At 32.3% G+C, this 9325-nt stretch overlaps 1 pseudogene; it reads left to right on the top strand.

The window, feature by feature from the left end:
• Window positions 1–1318: 1318 nt before the first annotated feature.
• Window positions 1319–4887, top strand: LOC139824563 (rotatin-like; annotated as a pseudogene).
• Window positions 4888–9325: the final 4438 nt, after the last annotated feature.

Genomic DNA, 9325 nt, shown 5'->3' with positions numbered 1-9325 from the left:
TACAGATAAATGAGATATCGAGAGATATGTTAGTATTTTATACTGAAAGGAAGAATACAAATGGGCGAAACTGGATGATTGAAAGCTTTAGATAAGCTCTCGTTCCTGTATTGTATCTCTTACAGTGTCACGCTGATACATATAAATCCTTAGGCCAATGTATAACTAAAATGTTTGATCCTGATGTTTCCAACAGTATACAGTTGCCTTTCCTTGAGGTAATTTAACTTGATCGCAGACATCTTTTCGTGATTATATTTATTATGTGCTATATAAATCTTAATTTTTCAGGTGTTAAAAGACAATTTGAGATTTCTCTATTCACCGGACAGTGATATCCAGGAAGAAGCGTTGTGTTGGTTAATCTGACTTCTTGGGAAAGAAAAGGATTCTGTCCAGAAACTGCCACGTTTGTCGTCTTTACACCGCTTGCCTCTTAGCTCTGCATATTTGAACGTAGAAACTCCATTAAGGGATCAGAAGACAATTATCAGTTTACATATTTGCATTCAGAATATTTGAAAATCTCTTATAATCTTGATTTAGTCATTTGGCAGAGAATTGTTTTCATGTATATTTCTTAAATTATTAAAATTAATATTAAAAATTAAAATGCAATTTTTTAGAAATATATGTATATAAAATGTATATATAATTTCGAATATAATTCGTGAAAATAATTTGTTTACAGAGAAGCAATATGTTATCTGTGCTGGAAATGTTGAACGAACCAAACGTCGACCCGAAAATTCGAAAATCAGCATTATTACAAATTGGCGTAGATGCTTTCCGACACTTCCTTGCATAAATTGTTTATTAATCAAGGTGGACTACCTTTTGATTTTGGATATTTTCAATAAAGCCCTGGTAAGTTATTTGATAAAATACTTGATAAAGAATATTACAAATGTTTCTCATCCGATTTAAATGTTTTAAATATATTGAATGTTTTTAGGTAGAAAAGGATTATGTAAATTACGCAGATTCTGTGATACCAATAATCAGCATATTAAAACTACTCGCACTCTTTGAATGTACCATACGACATGAGTTATCTCTCAAAACTAATGTTCTTTTTAGTATCATAAGAAGTATGTATTTTATCATAATTTTTTAAATTCATATATTCGTTCAAAATTTAATTTAAACATATTTAGTAAAGTTCCACTGCTATTTTCGTAATTTACAATATAAGTTTTATGCTAAATGCATAAAATCTTATATTTTTGGCATTTTTTTGTTTCCAAACAACGAGTGTGTAAAATCCGATGGCGCGCAACTATTGTGCTTTTATTACTCTACAGCGAATATATCATAAATCATAAGAGTTAACGAAAAAGATGTGGAAAACAACATTGCGTCACATATCTCGTTGCCATATATTGTTGTGACAAACATGAAACTACCGTTCGTGTGCACATCTCATTGGAAGACGAGTATACATAGGCGATCTAATGTATCATGTAAGTAATAATACTTATAAAATGTTTCAACTGGAAAGACTATATTACTAATTATGTACAATTTTGCGAGTTATAGAATTAACAGTAAGTTAATAGTTTCTATATAATAGTAAAGGCTCATAAGATTAGAAATCAATCAAAGAAAGATGGACCGTGGAGCCGTAACAAAGTGTTGGTGTTCATATATTCTATTACTTACGTATAAAGAAATAACGAATTGTAATGTATACATATCGTACATATACATATATTCCGATTTAATAAACTTAATAGTTCCTTATTTTATAATTTGCAGTAATTCATGGCAGCAGCAATCCAATAGTCTTGACGTTCATTAGACACTATTGGGCCTGGGAATAGAACGGCGCCATAAACATGTTATGGAAATGCTTAGATGATTTAAAGGATTTCGAAATTGCACAGAAATTGATGATTCTTAAAACGAATCTTCTTTCTTTACAATGCTGTTTTCCGCAGTATTTTTGTCAACAGCCAACTCTACAATATTCAAAATTCTACTACGCACTATAGCGTTATATGTGCGTTAGATTACCTCACAATGTAAGTCATTGTTAAGTTATTGTAGTTAATAATTTTTATTAGTTGATTTTAACGCATCAAACTTAAGCGTGTATCAAACGTATATTACAGCATATTGTTTGTTATCTACTATAACTATTTCATTTCTTAGGTATCTGATGACATTTTACAAAGTACTTCAACGTAACGATGAGAAAGATATCGAGTCACTGCCGTGAGAATAAACGTTCGAGCGATTTTTATTATCGCATCCTACAAGTAAAGAGGACTGTGACTTATTTGTAGACGTTCTAATCTTTGTACAATTGTATTTAAATGTTGCAAAGAAAGGTAAGATGACTTGAATAGCAAATGCTGATAGAGCGTATACTCGTGTTTCTCAAATACGAATTATATATTAAGAGATAATCCTTTTTTATTTTTTCAGGAAAAGGTTCGTGGATCAGTAACATGACGAGATCATTGGCAGATTTATTTAAGAACTTGGAAGTTGACAATCAGAGTGTACATCAATCTATACTGAAATTAGTACGTATGTGCATGTTCGGCGATCGAAAAAATGCAGAAATCTATAACGACGAACCTAAGAACACCTTCGGATTTGATTTGTAGAGTTCGTTGTTTCAACATTATGTTTCGGGGATCAACAGCATTTCTACAATCTCGGTATTAATATTTGTTAAATGTATTATATTTAAATTTTAATGATATCTATCTTTATTTTAGAATGATTTCGTGAAGTTTGATATTATCCTTCCTTCTCTTTTTTAGCATATCTTGATTGGCTGTTAACGTGTTTGACGTATCTGATCGGGCAATGCGAATGGAGAAATCATAAAAATCTACTATTGTCTTTTTGCAACACGCTTATCGAGCCGATCGTGTCCTTTCATGGTGCTGGTACTGTTAGCTTTATGGGTTTATCAATAACAAGAAACTTGATAATATGTCCTAATCACTTGTTGCATCAGATGCAAATCAATTTTAATAAAAGTGTAAGTAATTTTAATTTAATATCGTTTTGAAAACGATATTACGTACAAATTATTATTTATTTAGTGCGAATTAACGTATTATTTCTGTATTAATTATTATTCGCGACTCAAGTGAATAATACGATTGTCACATTGTTTCAGTCGTGGATAGTATTTTGGTGCGAAGAGGGACGCTCGTTAAGTTGGTTACCTATACGTTATTGGCAGGTCTAATGAACACAGTACATACTGCGTCGCAACTCTTCAACGCAATCGCCATGGCACCGAGTGACTTTTGTCACACGTTGCTTTAGTGCATCACAAGCAGGGACAAATCCTGTTTAGTGAGAGAATAAGCGTGTATTGCGTTTTGCAACATGATCAAAAACTCCAACTCTATGACTTTTCAATGTGTAAGCGTGAAAGCACGATACATTATTAAATCGAAAATGTCGAGAAGGCATTAGTCTTAAAATTTTAAATTTATCTATTTTAATTAATATCACATAGAACATACTCATATTTTCCTACGTTTCTAAATTGCTGAAATACAAATTGAAGGTATAATATGTACATACTTTAGAAAATTGTCTTTATATACAGGATGATTCTTTACAACTACAAGCTATCCTGATACATGCCGAGCAATGCAACATCTGTCATGAAGTCAGCGTTCTGTGTTCAAATATATCTATACGTCGACTACTTTAGATGCGGAAGAGTCGGAATGTCAAGGAAACAACAGCAAAGCAACTATTGTACAAAGTTTCAATCTAGTTGCATTTCATTGATACCGCGCACCGTATCGCACTTATACAACTGTCAGGATGAATTACAACTCTGTAATTATATTATTTAGTTATATACTCTATAACTCTTTTATTTTTAATTATATTTTTTTAAATTCTTCTTTGTTTCTCTTACAGTTTCCGGCAGAGTTTCGGAAATAACAGATATGAACAATCCTTATTTGCAATCAATAGAGACGCCTTCGCTTATTACAGCTGCTTGTAATTTATTGAATACTTTAATATTCGTCGGACAACACGAGATTGTACGACAAGTCTACGAATATTCCATAAGTATTTATTCGGGTATGTATGTAGAAAAATCTATAACACGTTAGATTATCTTTTTTCATTTGATATTATCTCTATTATTCTATATTATCTCATTTGATCTCAAGGAAGGAAGGGATTGAGCACGAGGAGAGAGAGATCCGGAAAGAAAAGGGAAGAGCAGCGACAGAAAGGTTGATGACAGAGGGGGGGGCGGAATGGAGGGAAGCAGAAGGAGATGGACAGAAGAGTGCCGGACGGAAGACGAAGGAAATGAGATGTGAGGTCGTATACGGCCAGACTGGGTCACGGGAATATGTAAAGGGTTGGGTACGTCCCTGTAAAACGCCATGAATGTAAAAATGTAACATGTATGTGACCTGTTTATGAAATTGTACAAATATAAATATAGAAACTTTCGTTTTCAATTAACATATTTAAACCTTATCTTATTACAAAAAAGTCTCCGATTGATTACTATTTTCATTCGATTAAGAGCAAAGTGTAACAAATTTAAAGAAAAAAAAACTTAAATTAAATTTATTGAAGATAATTAGGTATATTAAAAAAACACATAAAAGACATAAAAAGATGTGATTTAATATGAGAAACGCTCTTACATGCAATTGTGCAAAGTAGATATACATATAAAGAATAAAGACGAAGATTAATATACATTTTTAATCGTTGCGATAATGCTTTGTAAAACTCCTTATACAGTAGACGAGAGTTTATAATAATTTTCGCATATATACAGTAGAGCTACAATCTCGTAAAGAACGGGTTACGAAATTACTGAGAATTATAGGCTACAATAAATATTGAATCAGCACGATTAATGAGCTCACGTGAAAGCATCGCTGCCGTGTACCCTCGTTGATACGGTCAATATAATCTCTCTTGTTTTTACAATTTTTTACTCCACGAACTGGTTACATTGTATATTTTACAAGGTGCGTATAATATAATGCTAATAACGAGAGATGTATAAATTGAGGGTATTCGTATAAAACATTGGCCATAAAATTGTTCGATCTCATATACATGCAGCTCCATTTCAACGTGATCATGAAAAACGCAGTTATATCCTAACGTAAAGGGGACACGGTGTACACTTACAAAAGTAACATAAATATTAATCGTCAGTCTAAAATGATCACAATTTACATCGGCTACATAAGTTTAGTATAACAACATTACAGGTATTCCTTTACAAATGTGACAAATATACCGATCTAAAATCTTAGAATCTTTTCGCGAAACGAAGAAATGTTTCCTCTCTCTTCGCTAGAAGACAAGTAGAATAGAGGTGAGTTTCCTTAGGCAATGCACTTTCAATTAAAGAAATGACTCTGTTGTATGATGATACAATTCGATGAATTATGCATTTTTTAACTAAATTCTTGCCTTCTAAATGCTGTAGTGCAAATACATTGCTAGTTAACTATGAAGTGCAAATCCTTGACGATGTAACATTAAATATTAACATTTTATAACTGCCAAATGTTTCCAGTTGAGCGCAATTGCACGAGTTACGAATCATTTATAGACTCTTTTTCTCAGTTAACTAGTTTCTACTGCATTGAAATCTTGCAGAAAAAAATACGTTAGCATATCGCGCAAGAATCATCGATATCTAAGTAAACAATTAATCGAATATATACAGTATATATGCGTACATCTGGATTAATCCGAAATCTTAGTCTCCATCTTTTCAAACATAAAATAATTTTATGCCACGACAGTGAATTGCGGAATACAAGTTACTGAAAAATAATGTTCAAAAGACGAATCTTTAAATGAATTAGCAAGTCGTATATATACAATTTCTGGATCTTTTGATTATACAAAGACGTCATGATAGAACATACTTCACTCTGTATACACTAATCAAAATTACAGATAAATGTGATAAGTATTTTACAGTTCTAAATTTGAACTGTCATCGTTCAAATCGATAAATTTATTGATCGAGTTTATACTGTAGTTCTCTTCAGATTATAAGACTGCACATGCACAGCACTTCATTTTACATCATAAGAAAAATATTCTAAAAATGATAGAACGTGATAGAATGATAGTCATATAAATAATATTAAAAACACGCCTACAAATTTTAATACAGTATTTACAACCGACATTCGCGCGGAAACAACATAATAACTTAATACAGATCTAAAATAATTTTGTTAAACGTTGCAAATCATTAAAATAATTATGTGTGGTGGCTCAAGATAGAATGTCAAAACAATAATTATTTCGATTAATATAATAAATGGTAATAACAAAAAAATTATTTTAGATCTGTATTAAGTTATTATGTTGTTTCCGCGCCAATGTCGGTTACGGCGACTAAAATTCGCGGACCGACTACCGATTGTCGGCCTTACGGTACAAATCGACCAACATATCGCAATAGATTTCTCCAAAACGTTTGTAGCAGCCCTTGATGAGGTCCTTGATGAGGAATTCTGTAATGAAATGATATTTTATGTAGATTTTTTTTTTTTTTTTTTTTTTTTAATATGTACATACATAATACTTACTCATCCCTCCAATTGGGATGCCGTTGATTTACGTGCGACTGCAAACTTTTATATTCAACACGGTGTCCACACAATCGACAGGTAGTTTGTCGTCGTCCATTTTGTGATCTGCGATTTCTGCAGACCACATAACAGCTGCGTACCTGATAAGGTACATTGGTACGCAGAGTTCTCATATCAACAAAGTGTTCCTTTTTGGAATGGACCTGCATTGTTTGCAGCATTAATCGGCTCTCTGTTGCAATATGTTCGCCGCACGTCCGGCAAATAGCGAGATTGTCGCGGACGTCTTCATACAAATCCCATATCAGGTCACGCATTGTCGCACACAAGATAGTTCAGCGTAACTGCCGTTAGGAACAAAGAAATATCGACTAATTAAAAAAAAAATATTTAAAATAAAAATTTACTTATACAATTAATCCATGAGTATAATTCGAGGTATAAAAAATCTTGACTCGGTTTGACAAATATGACCGTCAATACTACAAACAATTGCTCTTACTACACGTTAAAAACATGCTACAGTTTGCTTTGTTCTATCGCCTAGTCTATCGCCACGAAAGTCGGTTATCCAAGTTCAGCGTAACAGCGGTTCGACCTGTACCGTCCGACTATCTCGAAAGAACTACACCGAATACTGGTTACAATGTCAATCCCTAATGTTTCAATAGATATGTCATGTAAATACAGTGCCTGTTACGGGAAGATCATAGATCACAAATATATGTGTTTGTTTATTGAATTTTTCCTTCTCGATAACAAACATCGAGACGCATAGAGTTCTTGGAGTTATAAACGACTAGAAATAAGGAGCTTATTAAAACTTAAGCTTATACATTAAAACAACTTTAATACATTTTTTGAAAATATATATTTATATTGTATAAATTATAGCCATTTGATTCCAGAAATTCACATAAAATTAATAAGAGAAATTGAATTTAGTCTAAGGTATATAATTGTACTATATAAATTGTTTATAATTGGATTTATAATTGTACTATATAAATTGTTAAATCAGTGCGTAAAGTGATTACGTGCGGACGCCTATGTGCGCACCAGTTCCGTGAAGTTGGCACCCGACTTTAACAAAATAAATTTTTAAAAAAAGGAAATTGTAGCATTTTCTTTGTAGTTGTTTGTAGTAACAATAATTTCGTTTGTAGTTTTACCGATTTTGCAAAAACAAAGATTTTTAAAAATCACTCTTGCCTAAAATTGAGATATTTGAAATTCGCTGGTGTGTTTTAGAATCGTTTGTAGTTGTTTGTAGTAACAATAATTTCGTTCGTAGTTTTATCCATTTGGAAATAACAAAAAATTTAAAAAATTACTTTTACTCAAAATTGAGATATTTGAAATTCGCTTGCGCCATGTGTTTTAGAATGAAGACGTCCGCGACAATCTCGCTATTTGCCGGACGTGCGGCGAACATATTGCAACAGAGAGCCGATTAATGCTGCAAACAATGCAGGTCCATTCCAAAAAGGAACACTTTGTTGATATGAGAACTCTGCGTACCAATGTACCTTATCAGGTACGCAGCTGTTATGTGGTCTGCAGAAATCGCAGATCACAAAATGGACGACGACAAACTACCTGTCGATTGTGTGGACACCGTGTTGAATATAAAAGTTTGCAGTCGCACGTAAATCAACGGCATCCCAATTGGAGGGATGAGTAAGTATTATGTATGTACATATTAAAAAAAAAAAAAAAAAAAAATCTACATAAAATATCATTTCATTACAGAATTCCTCATCAAGGACCTCATCAAGGGCTGCTACAAACGTTTTGGAGAAATCTATTGCGATATGTTGGTCGATTTGTACCGTAAGGCCGACAATCGGTAGTCGGTCCGCGAATTTTAGTCGCCGTAACCGACATTGGCGCGGAAACAACATAATAACTTAATACAGATCTAAAATAATTTTTTTGTTATTACCATTTATTATATTAATCGAAATAATTATTGTTTTGACATTCTATCTTGAGCCACCACACATAATTATTTTAATGATTTGCAACGTTTAACAAAATTATTTTAGATCTGTATTAAGTTATTATGTTGTTTCCGCGCGAATGTCGGTTGTAAATACTGTATTAAAATTTGTAGGCGTGTTTTTAATATTATTTATATGACTATCATTCTATCACGTTCTATCATTTTTAGAATATTTTTCTTATGATGTAAAATGAAGTGCTGTGCATGTGCAGTCTTATAATCTGAAGAGAACTACAGTATAAACTCGATCAATAAATTTATCGATTTGAACGATGACAGTTCAAATTTAGAACTGTAAAATACTTATCACATTTATCTGTAATTTTGATTAGTGTATACAGAGTGAAGTATGTTCTATCATGACGTCTTTGTATAATCAAAAGATCCAGAAATTGTATATATACGACTTGCTAATTCATTTAAAGATTCGTCTTTGAACATTATTTTTCAGTAACTTGTATTCCGCAATTCACTGTCGTGGCATAAAATTATTTTATGTTTGAAAAGATGGAGACTAAGATTTCGGATTAATCCAGATGTACGCATATATACTGTATATATTCGATTAATTGTTTACTTAGATATCGATGATTCTTGCGCGATATGCTAACGTATTTTTTTCTGCAAGATTTCAATGCAGTAGAAACTAGTTAACTGAGAAAAAGAGTCTATAAATGATTCGTAACTCGTGCAATTGCGCTCAACTGGAAACATTTGGCAGTTATAAAATGTTAAT

This window comes from Temnothorax longispinosus, unplaced genomic scaffold (assembly GCF_030848805.1).
Source record: "Temnothorax longispinosus isolate EJ_2023e unplaced genomic scaffold, Tlon_JGU_v1 HiC_scaffold_439, whole genome shotgun sequence".
Taxonomy (NCBI): domain Eukaryota; kingdom Metazoa; phylum Arthropoda; class Insecta; order Hymenoptera; family Formicidae; genus Temnothorax; species Temnothorax longispinosus.
This window is presented reverse-complemented; position numbering and strand designations above follow the sequence as displayed.